Source organism: Myotis nattereri (assembly GCF_964212035.1).
Source record: "Myotis nattereri genome assembly, chromosome: 2".
Taxonomy (NCBI): Eukaryota; Metazoa; Chordata; class Mammalia; order Chiroptera; family Vespertilionidae; genus Myotis; species Myotis nattereri.
Genome location: NC_138076.1, coordinates 98008408 through 98029313, shown reverse-complemented (window position 1 = coordinate 98029313; position 20906 = coordinate 98008408).

Sequence of the window (20906 nt, the reverse complement as noted above, 5' to 3'; positions counted from 1 at the left end):
GCCTCTACTTGTTCATGTATTAATTCATGAATATGACTTAATTTCTCCTTGGTTGATGGCCACTGATCCACCCATATAGGTCTCTCATCTTTCCATTGTATAGGATCAGCATGGGGGTGAGGAGACTGAGCAGTGACCACTCCTAAAAAGGCTGATATCCTAATCCTTGTCTTCCTGTGTTTTTTTGGCTTGAATGGGTTCTTTAATGCCCTGATTATCTTTTCCTAAGCCTTGACAAGCTTGATATCCCATCTGAGTTATTAACTGCTGTCCCTTCCTGGTAATAATAAAAGCTTGTAAACCTTCTAAAACATCCCGGCCCCATAAGTTGACTGCAATTCCAGAGACTATATAGGGCTGAAACCATCCTGTTTGTCCTTCCTCATCTTGCCACCTTAACACTGCAGCACTATGTTGAGTATCATCAGGAACTCCAACTCCAGTAATAGAGCCCATAGCTTCTACCATGGACCAATCTGGAGGCCAGAATTCTTGACTAAACACTAACATCCGCTCCAGTGTCTACTAAATCTTTAAACAGTCTCCCTCTATTCTTAAATTAATCATGGGACAGGTTTTGCTAATTTCCTGTATCCAATATATATCTGAGCTTCCAAATCCTTGTGTTCCTCTTTTCCTATTTATAGCTTCACCCTGCTGAATATAAGGTAAAAGCAGGAGCTGAGCAATTCTTTGTCCTGGAGTAATTTGCATAATATGTTTGCATTCTAATATTACCTTGATTTCTCCCTCATAGTCTGAATCTATGACTCCAGGCAAAACGGTACTTTCAGAGTATTTCCACTTGTTCCTAAGACTAAGCCTGACGTTCCTAGTGGTACAGGCCACCAAATTCCTGTAGGAACAGCTTGCTGAGCCATATCAGGGGTCAGAGTGATTGCTTTGGACTATTAGATCTAGGCCTGTGCTCCCTGGAGTGGCTCGGATGAGGGAATTCACTGTGGGCCTTGAAGGGTGTAAATCCCTTTTCTAATGGGGCTGGGGGAAGCCCCTCTGGCTGTTTCCCTGTGGCTGGGCATTCCCTATGTCTTGATTTAATGGCTGCCCATTTCTATGAAATTTAGATCTACATTAACTAGCCCAATGATTTCCTTTCTGACATCTGGGACATAAAGAGGCTAAATCTGCATTATCTGAATTGGGAGGAGGAATGCTCACGCCTTTCCCTTGGGCGCCACCTTGTGTCCTTTTTGGTTGCTTACATTCTATTTTGAAATGTCCTTGCTGTCCGCAATTAAAGCATTTTCTATTCCCCGCTATTACAGTGGCAGCTAGTAATCTTGCTTGAAAAATGCCTGATCCCACATTTTGACATGCTTGAATCTTTTCTGTAATGGTACTATTTTTTCTCAGAGGCATCAGGCATTTCTTACAATCAGCATTGGCATTTTCATAAGCTAATTACTGAATTAAAATGTCTCCTGCTGTTTCATGTTGAATCTGTCCTCTCACTGCTCCAGTGAGGCAAGCCACAAAATCAGAAAATGACTCTGTAGACCCCTGCATACATTTACTAAAAGCTCCCTCAGGGTCCCCTTTTGCTGGTAAAGCTCACCAAGCTCTTCTTCCACAAAATCTAACTTGCTCATAAGCCTGTTGCACAAAATTTAGCTGATTTTGCACATCACTATATTGTCCCAGCCCTACTAACATTTCATAAGTAATTTGATCATTCAGCCCATGGTTTGCGTGGGCTTGCTCCTGACATATCTCCAAAAATTATCCCTTCCATTGTAAATAATCTCCATCTAGAGTTATGTGAGCTAGAGAATACCAATCATAAAGAGCTAAGAATGCTTCAGAAATGTTATTCATAATTTCTCCGGTAAAAGGAGTGGTAGGACTATTCTGTACTACACTCTTACGCAAGGCCTTTATCATTTTAAAGTCAAAATTTTTATGCTGTTTTATTATGATTCAGGAGTTGTGGGTCAGCTACCTGTATAATAGGAAAAGCAGGTCTCTTCTCCACCATCATGTCCTTTAATCCTTCTTGGATAGCTCTTTGTGTTGCAATGTACCCCGTGAATCACAGAAGGATGCCTCAAGAAGTCGAATTAAAGAGTCACATTTATTGCAATCTGGGACTCCGAGGGGGCATTTCACTCTGCCAAAACTCGAAGTGATAAGATGGCCACAACACCAGGTTTGTATAGGCAAAAATCAAAAAGGTATTGATTACATCCCAGGGTTTGGAATGAGGAACCTGGTTTCCAAAAACCAGTATACAGAAGCAGAATTAAGCATGTTAATTACAGTTTTGGGTCTCCGGATCACTGAGCTGACAGAAACACATTATCTGGGACCGCTGGGTTGACAGGAATACATTATCTAGAGCCCTCGGGTCTTGAGACCACTGAGTTGCCAGAAACTCATTATCTAGAGCTCTCGGGTCTTGAGACCACTGAGTTGCCAGGAACACATTATCTAGAGCCATTGAGGCAATTTAGAGTAATTGTGCTGTCCTGGTCTTGGGACCACTGAGTTGACAGGGAAACATTATCTGGAACCCTCAGGTCTTGGGATAATTGTGCTGTCCTGGTTCCCAGGTACAGAGGAATTTGCTTTCTAAACCAGTAAGATCGAAGGGAAACCAAGATGGCAGCATAGGTAAACACCAGAGTTTGCTGCCACGAACAACGACTTCAAAAATACAACTAAAAGACGGACCGGACATCATCCAGAACCACAGGAAGGCTGGCTGAGTGGAAATTCTACAACTAGAAGGAAAGAGAAAAGCATACCGAGACTCAGAGGAAGCGCAGTGCGGAAGTAAAATACTAAGGTGCGGAGGTGTATGCGGAGCGGGCAGGCCACTGAGGGTGCGGTTGTCGTTTTCAATCGGGAAGGAGTCTCAGGCTCTGAGCTCCAGTTCCGGGTGAGTCTCTAGGGACCCAGATTCATACGGGACTGTCTGGCATCGGTCGGAACTCAAGGGCAGCTTTCTCTCCAAGGGGCTTGCAGCGATTACCAGGACATTGAGAAGCAGAGCCTCTGAAGGCAGGACAGAGAGCAGCCATAACTGCTAGCCCTGCCCTATTGATCCCTTGGGACCTGCTCCACCCAAGCCCTGCAAGGAGGCTTTTGCTGGATAGCCTCAGGCAAAGGCTAGATTAGCACCTCCTTAGAGATCCAGGAGCCAGGAAACCCAGAGGTCAGAGTGGGACCATCCAGTTTGCAGCTCAGTAAACCATAAAGGACACATTCAGGGGATGGACTCAGTGAGCACCAAAGCCCCATTGAAGCAAGTCTTGCCCCAGAGGTGTGTCTCCAGCACAGAAGTTCTACCACTGCAGACACAGGTGATTCTCAGAGCCAATTGGCCTGGAGGTCAATTCCTCCCAGTGATACCTACAACAATCAAGGCTTAACTACAACAAGACTGTGCACAAAGACCACAAGGGGGTGCACCAAGAGTGTCCTCCTCAGGTAATTGGGGAGGTTGAACCACTGGGCTCCAGAGGACACTTAACACAGAAAACCACTTTATCAACACAGGGAAGCATAAAAAATGTGGACACAAAGAAACAGGACACAAATGACAGAAATGGAGGAATGCAAACTACTGGATATAGAGTTATAAACCACACTTTTAAGGTTTTTCAAGAATTTTCTAGAAACTGCCAATAAACTTAATGAGATCAACAAGAAATCTAATGAGACCCTTGAGGTTGTGATAAAGGACCAACTAGAAATTAAGCATACACTGACTGAAATAAAGAATATTATACAGACTCCCAACAGAAGACTAGAGGATTTCACAAATCAAGTCAATGATTTGAAATACTAAGAAGCAAAAAACACCCAACCAGAAAAGCAAAATGAAAAAAGAATCCAAAAATACGAAGATAGTGTAAGGAGCCTCTGGGACAGCTTCAAGCACACCAACATCCAAATTATAGGGGTGCCAGAAGAAGAGAGAGAGCAAGATATGGAAAACCTTTTTGAAGAAATAATGACAGAAAACTTCCCCTACCTGATGAAAGAAATAGACTTACAAGTCCAGAAGGGCAGAGAACCCCAAACAAAAGGAATCCAAAGAGGACCACACCAAGACACATCATCATTAAAATGCCAAGAGCAAAAGACAAAGAGAGAATCTTAAAAGCAGCAAGAGAAAAAAAGTCAGTTACCTACAAGGGAGTACCCATAAGACTGTCAGCTGACTTCTCAACAGAAACTTTGCAGGCCAGAAGGGAGTGGCAAGAAATATTCAAAGTGATGAATGCCAAGAACCTACAACCAAGATTACTTTATCCAGCAAAGCTATCATTCAGAATTGAAGGTCAGATAAAGAGCTTCACAGATAAGGAAAAGCTAAAGGAGTTCATCATCACCAAATCAGTATTATATGAAATGCTGAAAGGTATCCTTTAAGAAGAGGAAGAAGAAGAAAAAGGTAAAGATACAAATTATGAACAACAAATACACATCTATCAACAAGTGAATCTGAAAATCAAGTGAATAATCTGATGAACAGAATGAACTGGTGATTATAATAGAATCAGGGGCATAGACAGGGAGTGGACTGGCTATCCTTTGGCGGGAAAGTGGGAGGGGGATGCAGAAAGAGATTGGACAAAAATCGTGCACCTATGGATGAGGACTGTGGGTGGGGAGTGAGGGAGGAGGGTGGGGTGGGAACTGGGTGGAGGGGAGTTATGAGGGGGAAAAAAGAGGAACAAATGTAATAATCTGAACAATAAAGATTTAATTAATTATAAAAAAATGAAACCAGTAAGATCACAATCAATGGGATATTCACATCACAGTCAATAAGGCATTCAATCAAATGGGATGATTTATACAATTCAGAAAATCAAAATAACTTTGCTATTGTTAAGCCAAACAGCAGGGTTAGAGTTAAACTACAGTTTCTACCTGAGATGATTGCTACCATACTTCATTCCCCACTGGTTTTATGTACATGAGTCTAATCTTGGACTCATCCTTATTAGTTAGGGGATTGTACTGCCCCCTAGCTACAAGTAGTTTGACCAAATTAATTTTTCTAAACTGCCTGCTTGGCACATTTGTTTTCTATTTACTCACCCCACTTCTTTTAAGGGCATTCTCTATTCTATTCCTGCTCTTCTGTCCCCTAGCACAACTAGCCCCACTTGGTCCTGGACTTTCTCACTGGCTAGTAAAAATGTTCTTACAGTTACCAAGGCCCCTAGTGCCACGGTCCCCATCAGTACTGTCCTCACTGAAGTCCAGTTCCCCTCCTGCAGGCATTGAGCCTCCTCCTGGCCTGCGTGGAGCCCAGGCTAGGGATCTCACAGATGAGGCCGCTGGCTGCCGGGATCAAGGCCGTTTCCTGGTGCAGGAGCTGGGAGTGGTGTAGCCAGGTCTGGATGCCATCAACCTTAACAGCCGTGGGTGTGCTTAGGGCGACAGTGTATAGTCCCTTCCAAGTTGGGGTGAGTCCGTGGGTCATGAACTTCTTTACCCACACCGAATCCCCAGGCTGAAAGGGATGTACAGAGTCCGAGGTAGACACTGGCAGGGCATCTCGAACAAGCTTATGGGTGGCTCTCTGGGTATACTGCAGAGCCTGCAAGGACTTGAGCAAGGAATGGTTATGACTTTTAGCTTTTAATTCCTCCCCTAACTTTGGGTAGAATTGGGGGAGGTTTACCAAACATGATTTCAAAAAGGAGAGAACCCCTCCCAGTTGGGGGTACACCTGGCCTGTAAGTAGGCAAAGGCAGGAGGTTGGCCAAGTTTTCACCAGTTTCTGGGATAAATTTAGTTAAAGTCCTTTTAGAGTCCTGTTCATACCTGTCCTGAATTTGTGGCCGGTATGCACAATGGAGTTTCCAATTTATGCCTAAGACTTGAGCTATACTTTGAGATACGTTGACTACAAAGGCAGGGCTGTTATCTGATCCTATGACTGCTGGTAGCCCAAATCTAGGTATAATCTCCTGGAGTAATTTCTTAACCATTATAGAGGCAGTTTCTGCCCTGGTCGGGTAGGCTTTAACCCATCCTGAGAAGGAGTATATACTTATACCTCCCAATGCTCTCCTGGGGAGTTTCCCTGGGCCCAAATTCCCAGGGGGACCCCCTACCTTGCATTTACCTGTTACCTGCCTCACAAAAGTTCAGAAGTCTTGGTGACGCCTATGTGGGTAGCCTGGTGTAATTGGGCAACTAAAGTTCGACCTAGAGCCTCTAGGACCAACAGTCTGCCATCTGGTGGAGTCCACCAACCATTTGGTCCTCTGGTAGCTTGCTTCTATTCTGCTAATTCCGCCTCTTGTTGAGAGGACAGAACAGGACTGATAGCTGTGTCCCTAACCCCTCTTCCAAGAAAAAGCCGCAGAATGTATCAGTTACTCAGCCTGCCCTTATCTCGGCCAATGGGAAAGTGGGGGAAACTAGCCCAAGGCCAGAAGTATGCTAGCCACTGCCCTGTCTTTGTGTAACCAGACCCTAGCTGCACCCTGCCCTTGCGTCACTAGCCCCCGGCCCTCACTCAACCAACTGGAATCGGCCAAATCAGTGGTCAGAGTGTGCCCCAACCCCCAACCCCAAGCCCTATAAATTCTTTGTTCTCTTGGAACTCCAGGCTCTCTCTCACCCTATCGCTGCATTGGTAGAGGAGGCAGAGGGACCAAGCCCCGGGCTTGAATAAAGACTCTGCTTTTGCATCAGACTCGGCGCTCCCTGGTGATGTCCTTTGGGGAATCTTGAAATCTAGGCATAACATTTGGGGGCTTGTGCAGGACCTCCAAGACTCACAAGGGACCCCGATCCGGAGAGTCTGATTGACCGTGGTAAGCGTCTGTGTGTTGTCTGTTCTGTTCTGTGTGTTGTCTGTTCTGTTCTGTGTGAGCTCACTTCTGAAATCTGTAGGTCTAGGTGGACGCACTGGGGGACCACGGGCGGGAGGAGGGCGGGGGGAGTCGGAGGACGCTCCAATCCTCCATCTGGAGGGGCCCGGAAACCCCTCACGGGGGGAGTGGGTTCCCCTCGAGAATCTGAGACGAGTGGCACATGGCCATCGTCTAATCTGTAGTTTTGCTTCCGTGGAGTCGGAAGGTTGTTTTGGTTTTGCTTCCAGAGTTGGAAGACTGTATTTGTCTGTGTTTGTGGGGTTTTTTTCTGTTTTCTGTGGACTTACTGGACGAACATTATGGGACATACTCAAACTACTCCTTTAAGCATTATGGTCGTTTTAAAGTCAAGGGCTGGGCCAAACCTGCTTGCCAGCTTCAGGTGTGGTTTTCCAGAACCACTGGGAACTTGGGACCTTGAAGCTTACTGAATTCAAATGATAAAAAACTTATGTCTTGCATTTTTGAAGTTTATTCTTAAAAATGTTACTGATTGAGAAATGCTGAATATTTAACTTGCCAGCTAAAAGTTTAAGGTTCGGATTGAATTGGGAAAAACTGTGTGTTGTGGTAGCTAAATGCCTTTGCTGAATGAATGTCTGGTGAGAAAGTATGTGAGTGTGGAGGGAGGGGGCCTGCCCTCTCCTCTCCTTTGTGTGGCTCCACGACTTTGGTCAGGCGGGCACCTGAGTGAGGATCTGTGAAAACAGGTCACCCCCTCCCTTGTCTGTCTCTCGTCACCGATCATCATGCGGTCGGGACAAAGTAAACCTACTGTTCTTAATTACATGTTAGAAAATTTTAAAGGGGTACAATAGAGATTGTAGAATTGGAATGAATGCTGAAACATTGAGGAAGCATGAGTGAACAGCTGTTTGTTTGTATGGGACTAGCCAATTTGCTACTGAGAGGGGAGACTGGATGCAGTCTTAACTCCTCCGGTAGGTTCTCACCAAGACGTTGGTCAAGAATGCTGTTCTGGGACATGGGTGCCAGGAGTGCCCCCACGCCTGTCTGGGGAGTTGGGCATTGTTTTATTTATCTGCTCAGCTCCAGTCTGGGCTAGTCTACTGAGTGAGTGTGAGTATGAGTGTTTGTCTATTTTGGCTGCTCATTACTGGTCTGTGTGAAGTGAAAGCTACTTTGATTTATTTTGCATTTCTGTTAATTCATCTGGCTGAACGTTTGGACTAGACCCGCGGTGGGCTGCAAGAGTCTCTAAGAGTCTCAGAGACTCAGAGTCTTTTGCTCACCATTACAGAAGGAATCAGCCCACTTCGCTAACAAAAATTTCTGTCTATCAGTTGCTCTTACCTGGGTTGTAAATTCACTGTATTAAATTGAAATTTTGAAGTGCTAGGGTAGATTTAAAGGCTAAAATAAAAGCTGGCTAGGTTCCAAGATTGCTTGTACAAAAAGCAAGAGAGAAGTCTTTTCAAGTTAACTGTTTGCTTAGCAAATTAACAAAGTAGTAAATTTCAAAGAACTTATTATTTATGGTTTTCTTACCTCTTTGGTGGACACAAAGGGCTTACAGTCTCCACGACCGGCTCAGGGGAGGTTTGGACTCCCTTTGCATCTGAAACAGCACCCCTAGGGGGCTGAATCTCGCTGGGGAGCCTCCAAATGTTGTAGTGTACCCCGTGAATAACAGAAGGAGGCCTCAAGAAGTCGAATTAAAGAGTCACATTTATTGCAATCCGGGACTCAGAGGGGGCATTTCGCTCTCCCCAAACTCGAAGTGATAAGATGGCCACAATACCAGGTTTATATAGGCAAAAATCACATCCCAGGGTTTACATCCCAGGGTTTGGAATGAGGAACCTGGTTTGCAAAAAAGCAGTTTACAGAAGCAGAATTAAGCATGATAATTACAGTTTTGGGTCTCTGGATCACTGAACTGACAGAAACATATTATCTGGGACCACAGGGTTGACAGGAACACATTATCTAGAGCCATTGAGGCAATTTAGAGTAATTGTGCTGTCCTGGTCTTGGGACCACTGAGTTGACAGGGAAACATTATCTGGAACCCTCAGGTCTTGGGATAATTGTGCTGTCCTGGTTCCCAGGTACAGAGGAATTTGCTTTCTAAAACCAGTAAGATCACAATCAATGGGATATTCACATCACAGTTAATAAGGCATTCAATCAAATGGGATGATTTATACAATTCAGAAAATCAAAATAACTTTGCTATTGTTAAGCCAAACAGCAGGGTTAGAGTTAAACTACAGTTTCTACCTCAGATGGTTGCTACCATACTTCATTTGCACAGGTGATTCTATTAGTGGCAATTTAAGTATTTCAGGATCAGGACACAAAGGTGGAGGGGGGCATGAAAGCCACTCCTCCAATTTTTCTTTCTGCTCCTCTTTAGGAGCGGAGGGTGCAAAGGGAGAAGGTTTATTCTCTCTAAAAGGCTCTAGAAAATGCAATACCATGTTCCATAAGGAGAAACAATTTGGAGGCAAGTTTTCTCCCTGCTGTTGCGTTTTTTTCAAGTTCTGACCTACTCTTTCCCAACATTCAACATCTAATGTACCCTCATCAGGAAACCAAGGATTATATTCTATAATGATCTGCAAAAACTGTGAAAGAAGATCTTCTGACACCTCAATTCCTTTATCCTTGAGCATGCAAGCCAAAAGTCTACAAGAAAGTCTCTCCCCCTTTTGTCGAATTCTGCCCCATTATGGTCTGGCTAAAATAAAAGAGTACTCACCCACTTATGGATCCACAGACTTCCGAAGCTGGCACGAGCATTGCATGCAGTGAATCTCCCCACCGTTCCAGTGATCCTCCACCTCTTCCAGGTGATTTTCCTTCGTTTTTTGCTCCAGTGAAATATTTTTCTCCAGGTCTGTGTCCAAAGGCACCAGATGTGAAGCCGCAACCCACGCAGCCTGGGTTCAAGGCCTGGAGAAAGGGCTGATGTGCAAAATTAATACACAAGACAAGAAATATAAATTTAGAAACTATGGGGGCAGCCAGATGGATACTTAGTTCTAGTAACTAAGCTCACTGAATATCCAAACCCATATCCTTTTTATTTACTAGAATACACATTTGCCCTTTAGGAATGCAAACAGGCATATCAAAGGTAAAGTTTGGTAAACAGTAAAAGATTATCAGGTTATTAGGGGATTGCCTTCAGCCATTCATTCAACAGCAGGTAATAATATGAAGATTTTCAGCCCTGCTGAATATCAAAGCCCCATTCAGCTTTCTGATGGACTTCTCCCATTTGTATATTAATTACTGTTGGTTGTTGCCTCCAGCAACTCAAGTTAGAATTTCCTAAAACTTCAGGGTCTTAAGGCACAAAAGTCCTGGTTCTATGGTTGCAGGATGATGTGGAGTAGTTTCAAAACACTGAACCTCAGTGTGTCTTTCTCTTTTAATAGGCAAACACACATCTTTCTTATGAAAACAAATGCTAAACTGATCAATTTAATATTGGTGTGTTGTTTTTATTCTCAGATAAATGCACTGCAAACATTAATAATTTTAATGGCAATATTTTGAGAGTTCTTTGAGTTGTTTAATACTTGATTATTTTACACTTTCTAACTTTCAGCATATCCTTAGAAAAGGAATAAAATTTTATATTCTAAATTCTTAAACACATTTATAGACTTTTTATAAAGAAACTGTCAGGAAATAAGTGACATATAATACATATATATGGTGAAGCAGAGAAAAACTTTCTTAAAATAATGATGCTCTGATTCCCAAATGCTTTTCAACAATTTGTGAAAGGCCTTGACTTTATTTTTATTTGTAATTCTTTATTGTTGAAAGTATTACATATATCCCCTTTTATGGACCCTCTCAGCCTTAACTTAAATATAAGGCATGGCAGAAGAATTATTTCTGATTACATGTTTTTCTTGCCTTTTAACAAGATTTAAATTGGATCACTGATCAAAAATTTTATTTTGAAAATTATATTGCAAAAAATAAGATTAAATAGTTGACATTTTTCAATGGTTGTCTTTAGAGACAGCCAAATGATATTAAAGCTTGTCCATCATTGTCATTTTGTTCTAAATAATCTCTATTAGGATAAATATTGCTGATATTTAAATTAACCTAGACATCAAAATTACAACTAAAATACAGAACAGCCATCATTCAGAACCATCTGAAAGGTGACTGCATGGACGTCCTACAACTAGAAAAGTAAAGAAGAAAGCACATTGAGACTGGTAGGCAGGGCGGAGGCACAGAACAGGCTGTTTTGACACCCAAGTGTGCTGTTCTGTTCCTTTTTAAATATGGAGGGAGATTATCTCTGTGGAGGTCATCCATTGCTGGAAGACATCCACTGCCAATACTATCATGAGAGTGCACCAAGGAATGCAGAAGGCTGATGGACCTTGGTTGTGGCAGGGCTAATACCATGAACCATTGTTCTGTTGAGATAATGGTGGTTTCGAGCAATTTCCTGACCTAATAGCCTCAAAGTAAATGTTTACTGATCCTTACTGATCTTTATTTATTGACCTTAGAGATGGTCTGTTTGCCGTGCTTTACTGAGGGCAAGATGTGTATCTAAAATTGAATAAAAAGCAGGCAAGGCCAGGTTTCAGGGTTCCTCTCTAAGAGAGAAGTCTCCACCTGGCCCCCCATGCCTTCTAAATTTATATATCTTGTCTAGTGTTTTCATTTGTGTGTCGGCCCCTTCTTCAGATCCTGAACCCCTACCACAAAAGGTTGCAGAAATCCATGAGTAGCAAGGGGTCCCAGTCCCACACCAGACCCCCAGCTCAGGGTTTCAGGCCTGGGAAGAGAAGTACCCATAACTATGGAACATAAAAACCAGTGGGGATTGTGGCTGTGGCAAGGAGGCTGCTGGAATCCCAGGTGTTCCTCTTAAAGGGCCTACACACAAAGGTACCTGGTCCCACTTCTTTTGAGCTCCAGTGCTGGGGGACCCAGACACATATGGGAAGGAACCTGGTTGTCTGGCTTTGGGCAGGAACTTGGGAGCAGCTTTCCCCCAGAAGGGAGTGCTCAGAAGGGTCATTGTTCCTATGCTGGGACCTCTGCTATCACAGGGCTGACTGGCAGCCATGTCTGAGTCTCAATCAGACTGGAGCACAATGTTTGTTCCATACAGGGGACTCCCTGAGGTACCTACCTACCCAATTTTCAGTCCCACCCAAGATGTTTGCAGCAGCTTTTCCATATGTATAGCCTCAGGCTTCAGACTTTCCTAAAATCTCTCAAACAAGCTTCAGCTGGTGACAGCATGCCCCAAACCTATCAATAAAAGGACCAAGATCTGGCACTAGCACCAACCTGCCTTGATTCACAGCTGGACCTCACTTCCTGCACAGCAGTACTCCCACTTTAGTTGCAGCAGGTTCTCACAGCCAATTGTCTGAAGGTCAACTCCTCCCAGTGATTCCAACAACAATCAAAGGTCAACTATAAGACCAACACACAGTTCACACAGGGGCACACATAGAGTTCCCAGCTCAGGTAACTGGGGAGGCTGAGCCACTGGACCCTACAGGACCCCTACTACACAAGGCCACTCTACCAATTCCAGGAGACATAACACAATACCTAATACATAGAAACAAACAGAGGTAAGCAGCCAAAATGTGAAGACAAAGAGACATGTCACAAATTAAAGAAATGGAAGCAAGCAAACTACTGGATACAGAGTTCAAAACCATGCTTTTAAGGTTACTCAAAGATCTTCATGGGACTTTGAAAGATCTTAATGAGAATATCAAAGACATGAAAAAGACCAGTCAGAAATTAAGCATACACTAACTAAAATAAAGAATAATTTATAGGGATTCAACAGTAGAGTAGAGGATTCTGAGAATCAAATCAAGGATTTGGAATATGAGGAAGCAAAAAACACCCAAAGAGCAAAAAGAAAAAGAATAAAAAAATATGAAGAAAGTGTAAAGATCCTCTGGGACAACTTCAAGGGTATCAACATTCATATTCTGATGGTGTCAAAAGAAGAAGAGAGAGAGCAAGATATTGAAAACCTATTTGAAGAAATAATGACAGAAAACTTCCCCTACCTGGTGAAAGAAATAGATTTATAAGTCCTAGAAGCACAGAGAGTCCCAAACAAGAAGAACCCAAAGAGGCCCACACAAAGACACATCATAATTAAAATCCCATGGGTTAAAGACAAGGAGAGAATCTTAAAAGCAGCAAGAGAAAAGCAAGAGAAAAGATCCTACAAGGAATCACCCAGATGACTGTCAGCTGATTTCTCAACAGAAAATTTGCAGGCCAGAAGAGAGTAGCAAGAAATACTCAAAGTGATGAATAGCAAGGACCTAGACCCAAGATTACTCTACCCAGCAAAGCTATCATTTAGAATTGAAGGTAAAATAAAAAACTTCACAGATAAGAAAATACTAAAGAAGAAATCCTGACCACTGTGTCAGGTGTAGAACCCAGCAGAAATCAAATGAGTATTGCCGACTTGGCAGGGGAAGATGGATGCTTGAAGCATAGACTGCTGCTACCTGAATACTACCTGGGAGCACAAATGAGCTAAGGATGCCCTTGGTGAAGAATTTGAAAACTTGATCTTCACAGGAGTTGCCTGGATCATTTAAAATTTTCAAAAGTCTGAGGGAGACCAAAACTGTCTCTGGACAGTTAATAAATATACATTTAACACAATGGGTCTGTGACAAATATTTAAATATGAAAAAAATGCTAAACTAGTTCATCACCAAACCAGTGTTACATGAAATGTTGAAGGATATTCTTGAAGAAGAGCAGGAAGAAGAAGGAGGAGGAGTAGGAGAGGAGGAGGAGGAGGAGGAGGAGGAGGAGGAGAAGAAGAAGAAGAAGAAGAAGAAGAAGAAGAAGAAGAAGAAGAAGAAGAAGAAGAAATATGAAGAATAAAATGGCAACAAATACATATCTATCAACAATCGAATCTAAAAATCAAAATAAATTAACAAGAAATCTAATGAACAAAATAAACTGGTGAATAAAACAGAATCAGAGGCATGGAAGCATGGAATGCTGATTAATCTTAGAGGGGAAGGGAGACAAGGGGGTGGGAAGAGATTAACCAAAGATCTTATCTAAGGACACAGAGGATAGGGTGGTAAAGGCCTGGGATGGAGCAGGAACCCAGTGTAGGTAGGCAATGGGGGGAAAGTGGAGGCCATCTGTAATGCTCTCAACAATAAAGACTAAAATTTTTAATTAATCTAAAAAGCAATTCATTTTATTCTTATTAAACTAGAGGGCCGGTGCACAAAATTCTTGCACTGGGGATGGTCCCTGAATCCAGCTCACTCTCTTGCAATCTAGGACATTTCGGGGGATGTCCAACTTCCGGTTTAGGCCCGATCCCCCAAGAATCCCTGAGGATCGGGCCTAAACTGACAGTCAGACATCACTCTCGCAATCTGGGACTGCTGGCTTCTAACTGTGCGCCTGCCTGCCTGATCGCCCCTAACCATTTGTCTGCCTACCTGATCACCCTTAACCACTCGCTGGCTTGCCTTATTGCTCTTAACCTCTCGCTGGCCTGCCTCATCACCCCTAACCACTCTGCCTGCCTGCCTCATTGTCCCTAACTGCTCGCCTGCCTGCCTGATTGCACCTAACCACTTGCCTGCCTACCTCATCACCGCTAACTGCCTATGCCAGCCTAATCACCCCTAACCACTCGCCTGCCTTTCTGATCACCCCTAACTGCTTCTGCCTGCCTGCCTTATTACCCCTAACCACTTGCCTACCTGCCTGATTGCCCTGGTCTCTGGTCGTTCTGGTCATTCCACTGTTTCAGTCACTGGGCTTTTATTATATAGGATAGGATTAGAATGAATTAAATCATTAAGAATTTTTCATTTTAAAATTTTACAAAACAATTAAGTATCTCCTTTACTAAGAAAAGTATTTCCAGCTATGAATTTATGCTTATTTTTTAAAATATGTTTTTATTTATTTCAGAGAGAGAAAAATAGAAACATCCATGTTTTTATTTATTTCAGAGAGAGAAAAATAGAAACTGAGCTATACTGGCTGGTCTAAGCTTAATTTTGATATGATCTGCAGTCACAATTAACTTTTCATGTATTTTCTTGGTCTTGGGAAGATTTAATTTTTGATATGTAATAAGTTCAGGCGGTGAAATACATCCTAGGATTTATCAATTCTCAAAAATAAGTGGCAAATGTAGCAATCCCAGGATTTCTGGTCCACTTTTAGGAATAATAAAGATATTAGAACTAAGTAGACCACAGAGTATCCACTTCTAAATAATCTTTATTTTCATGCTGCTAATGCATTTAAGGATAGTGCACACTTTCAAAAGTCTTCACCTCATAAATGATTAGGATTAAAATGCAATATATAGTTAGTTATTAAGGGCTTAGCACTATGTTGTTACTTTGAAAAACAGAAAATATAGAGATTACAAATGAACTAAAGAGTTTCCCTTTCAAAAAATCAAAATATGAGCAATAGAATGGAAATCTACTTTAAAAAAGACTGCAGGATTATTGCTGACTATATAATTTAAGACATAGAAAGTGATGATCAGGATAAGCAGTATCTCCATGAATCTAAGAAATCCAGGTTTGGTCAGATATAGAATCTGAGCATCTCCTAATAGTCCAATTCCAATGTATGCTAGATTTGGACCCACTACTAGTCAAACCAACACTTTTACCTTGAAGGTTAGTAAAGGCATAAATTGGGGATTTTATAAATTAGTTTATCTAACTTTTAATCTCTCTTAATCTAGTGACCATGAGACAAATAAATAATAACCACACATTATAGACGGTTTCAAATATAGATTTATGGATAGAATTTTAAGATCCCGAGGCAGTATAAACAAGGCTGAGTCACAAATCAAACCCTATATTTTGAGGATGTGATCAATGTACCACTTATACAAACATTACCATTAATCAAATGATAGATTAGCTTACATTATATACCGGGAGCTGGTCCATGCTTGCTGTTTCAAGGGACCTGGCATATATGGCATACTGTTCTTAATATGTTTGCTCACCTTCTTGGCACTATGTGTTTTAACCAAGGTCTCTGAGAAAGGTTGTTTCCCCAGGTAGGGAATTTCCCCTGAAGTTAGGGAGGGAACAAAACCTCTTAACTAAGTGCCAGGTGGGTAATTAATCACTTTAACTACGAACAATCATGCTTAAGCTACATAATCTTTACTCCCTGGAATGGAGATAAGAAACGCCCTAACCTTTGAAATAGAGATTGATAGGATTGGAATCAACTGGTATAAATACAGATGTAAGAAGACAGAACCAAGAGAGACAGAACCTAGGCACAGAACCTACACAGAACGTTCTCTAGAGACAGAAGAACTTCGCTGGAGAGAACATGGCAAAAGATCCTGGACAGAAACTGGCCTCAGAACCTAGAGACAGAACCTAGCGAGAGAACATAGCAAAAGATCCTGGACTGAACCTGACTACAGAAATTGGCAAGAGAACCTGACTAGAACCTGGTGACTGAACCTGGCTTGAGAACCTGGACAGAACGTGGCTGGAGAACCTAGCGAGGGAACTTGGCTACAGAACCTGGCTGGAGAACCTGGAGAACCTAGCAAGAGAACATGGACACAGAACCTGGCTGGAGATCCTAACCAGAACTTCGCTGGAGATCCTGGCTAGGCTGCTGATCAACTGAATGCTGTCTCCGTGTCATTCCTTCTTCGCCGACTCCGTCCACACCTTTGGGGACCCCTGGACCTGCTGGGGCAGTACCCCAGCATCTGGCGCCTGAACAGGGACCCCTAGGTAAGCGCCCCACACTCGGGATGGATCGGACTCCACCGTAGAGAGAGGGTGGATAGTCTTCGCCGACTCCGTCCACACCTTTGGGAACCCCTGGAACAGGATTCCCATAGGTAAGCCCCCCCCCCCATTGAGAACCCCACACTTGGGATGGATAGGACTCCACCACAGGGTACTGCAGACCCCCCTATAGAGGATAAGTAGGGTAAGAAGGTGGATAGTACAGAACTTAGATTGAGAAGATGTGCCATATTGAGTCCAAAGAAAGACTCTGTATTGATCTTTAGATTAAGATGTGCCATACTGAGTCTAAAGAAATAAGACTCTGTATTGATCTTTTAACACATATGCTTGCTAGCAGAGGAATTAAGGTTACTCCCAGTCAGACAGAACGTTTTATACAAGAAGTATGTCCATGCTTTTCTGAGGAAGGAAAGGTAAATGTAAAGGCATGGGAGGAGGTAGGCCCAAGGAGCCTTATCCTTAACCCCACTGCAGCCTTTCCACCCCGGGAAAGTGCAGGATTGGCAAGCTCTCCCTGGGGTGATAGATCAGGACTCAGATAATAGCGGAAAGCGCCAATCCTACTCTTAAAATGGATACAAGAGAGCATTTCGGGTTTTTCTTTTTAATGCCTGGCTTTTAAAAAATAAAAAAGGGGGAATTTGCCGGGAGCCGGTCCATGCTTGCTGTTTCAAGGGACCTGGCGTATATAGCATACTGTTCTTAATATGTTTGCTCCCCTTAGCGCTGTGTGTTTTAACCAAGGTCACCTCTCCAAGAAAGGTTGTTTCCCCAGGTAGGGATTTTTCCCTGAAGTTAGGGAGGGGATGAAACTCCTTAACTAAGTGCCAGGCAGGTAGTTAATCACTTTAACTACAAACAATCATGCTTAAGCTACATAATCTTTACTCCCTGGAATGGAGATAAGAAACGCCCTAACCTTTGAAATAGAGATTGATAGGATTGGAATCAACTGATATAAATACAGATGTAAGAAGACAGAATGGGAAGAGAGACAGAACCTAGTCACAGAACCTACACAAAACGTTCTCTAGAGACAGAAGAACTTCGCTGGAGAGAACATGGCAAAAGATCCTGGACAGAAACTGGCCTCAGAACCTAGAGACAGAACCTAGCGAGAGAACATGGCAAAAGATCCTGGACTGAACCTGACTACAGAAATTGGCAAGAGAACCTGACTAGAACCTGGTGACTGAACCTTGCTGGAGAACCTGGACAGAACCTGGCAAGAGAACCTGACTAGAACCTGGCTACAGAACCTGGCTGGAGAAACTGGAGAACCTAGCAAGAGAACATGGACACAGAACCTGGCTGGAGATCCTAACCAGAACTTCGCTGGAGATCCAGAGCAGAACCTCTCTGGAGATCCAGACCAGAACTTGGCTGGAGATCCTGGCTAGAGATCCTGGCTAGGCTGCTGATCAACTGAACACTGTCTCCGTGTCCTTCCTTCTTCGCCGACTCCGTCTACGCCTTTGGGAACCCCTGGACCTGCTGGGGTTGGACCCCGGCAATTATATCCACAACATTATATGTGATAACAATACATAAGCCACAGTAACTTTTTAAAAATTTTTTCTTTATTGATTAAGGTATTACATATGTGTCCTTACCCCCCCCCCCCCATTGCCCTCCCACACCCCCACTCATGCCCTCACCCCCCTGGTGTCTATGTCCATTGGTTAGGCTTATATGCATGCATACAAGTCCTTTGGTTGATCTCCCCCCTAACCCCCACCTTCCCCCACCTTCCTTCTGAGATTTGACAGTATGATTGATGCTTCTCTGTCTCTGGATCTGTTTTTGTTCATAAGTTTATGTTGTTCATTAGATTCCACAAATGAGTGAGATCATGTGATATTTATCTTTCTCTGACTGGCTTATTTTGCTTAGCATATGCTCTCCAGTTCCATCCATGCTGTTGCAAATGGTAAGAATTCCTTCTTTTTTACCTCAGCATAGTATTCCATTGTGTATATGTACCACAGTTTTTAATCCACTCATCTGCTGATGGGCACTTAGGCTATTTCCAAATCTTAGATATGGTAAATTGTGCTGCTGTGAACATACGGATGCATATATCCTTTCTGATTGGTGTTTCTAGTTTCTTGGGATATATTCCTAGGAGTGGGATCACTGGGTCAAATGGGAGTTCCATTTTTAGTTTTTGAGGAAACTCCATACAGTTCTCCACAGTGGCTGCACCAGTATGCATTCCCACCAGCAGTGCACAAGGGTTCCTTTTCCTCTGCATCCTTGCCAGCACTTGTTGTTTGTTGATTTGTTGATGATAGCCATTCTGACAGCTGTGAGATGGTACCTCATTGTTGTTTTGATTTGCATCTCTCATCTCTCGGATGATTAGTGACTTTTAGCATGTTTTCATATGTCTCTTGGCCTTCCTTATGTCTTCTTTCAAAAAGTATCTATCTAGGTACATTGCCCATTTTTTGATTGGGTTGTTTATCTTCCTTTTGTTAAGTTGTATGAGTTCCCTATAAATGTTGGAGATTAAACCCTTATTGGTTATAACATTGAAAAATATGTTCTCCCATGCAATGGGCTTTCTTATTGTTTTGTTGATGGTTTCTTTTTATTTTGATGTAGTCCTTTTGTTTATTTTCTCTTTAGTCTCCATTGCCCTAGGAGCTGTATAGTGAAGAAATTGCTTCAGCATATGTCTGACATTTTGCTGCCTGAGGATTCCTCTAATATTTTTATGGTTTCCCATATTATGTTTAAGTCCTTTATCCACTTTGAGTTTATTTTTGTTTATGGTGTAAGTTTGTGGTCTAGTTTCTTTTTTCTATTTCTTTTTCTTTTTTTCTTTTTTTTTTTGCATGTATCTGTCCATTTTTCCCAACACCATTTATTGAAGAGACTATCTTGACTCCATTGTATGCTCCTGACTCCTTTGTCAAATATTAATTGAGGATAGTGGTTTGGGTCAATTTCTGGATTCTCTATTCTATTCCATTCCATTGATCTGTATGTCTGTTCTTGTGCCAGTACCAGGCAGTTTTGAGAACAGTGGCTTTGTAATACAGCTTGATATCTGGTATTGAGATTCCTCTTACCTTGTTCTTCTTTCTCAGGATTGCTGCAACTATTCGGGGTCTTTTTTTTATTTCAGATGAATTTTTGGAGAGTTCGTTCTAAGTCTGCAAAATATGCCATTGGTATTTTAGTGGGGCGTGCATTGAATATGTAGATTGCTTTGGGTAGTATGGACATTTTAATAATGTTAATTCTACTAATCCATGAACACGGTATGTTCTTCCATCTCTTTATGTCTTCCTCTATCTCTTTTTTCAGCGTCCTGTAGTTTTCTGAGTACAGTACAGGTCTTACACCTCCTTAGTTAAGTTCATTCCTAGGTATCTTAATTTTTTGGTGCGATGGTAAATGGGATTGGGTTTTTTTTCATCTTTCTTTCTGTAAGTTCACTATTGGTGTATAGTGTTGCCACAGATTTCTCAGTGTTAATTTTGTATCCTGCTACATTGCCAAATTAATTTATTAAGTCTAATAACTTTTTGATAAAGTCTTTAGGGTTTTCTATTTACAGTATCATGTCATCTGCAAATAATGACAGATTTATGTCTTCTTTTCCAATTTGGATTCTTTTTCTTTCTTCTTGTCTAATTGCTATGGCTAGCCCTTCCAGAACTATGTCAAACAGGAGTGGTGAGAGTGGGCATCTCCGTCTCATTCTTGTTCTTAGGTGAAATGGTTTTAATTTTTCCCCATTGATTATGATGTAGGATGTAATATAAGGCTTTTATTATGTTGAGGTATGATACCTCTATTCCCATTTTGCTGAGGGTTTTTATCAAGAAAGGGTGTTGGATTTTGACAAATGCTTTTTCTGCATCAATTGATATGACTATGTGGTTTTTGTCTCTCAATTTGTTTATGTGATTTATCGTGTTTATTGATTTGTGGATATTGTACCATCCTTGCATCCCTGGGATAAATCCTACTTGGTCGTGGTGTATGATCTTTCTTATGTATTGCTGAATCAGATTTGCTAGAATTTTGTTGAGTATTTTGGCATCTATGTTCATGAGGGATATTAGCCTGTAATTCTCTTTCATTGTGTTGTCTTTACCTGCTTTTGGTATTAGGGTGATGCTGGCTTCATAAAATGAGCTTGGAATTGTTCCTTCCTCTTGAATTATTTGTAATAGTCTGAGGAGGATAGGTTTTAGTTCTTCCTTGAATGTTTGCTAAA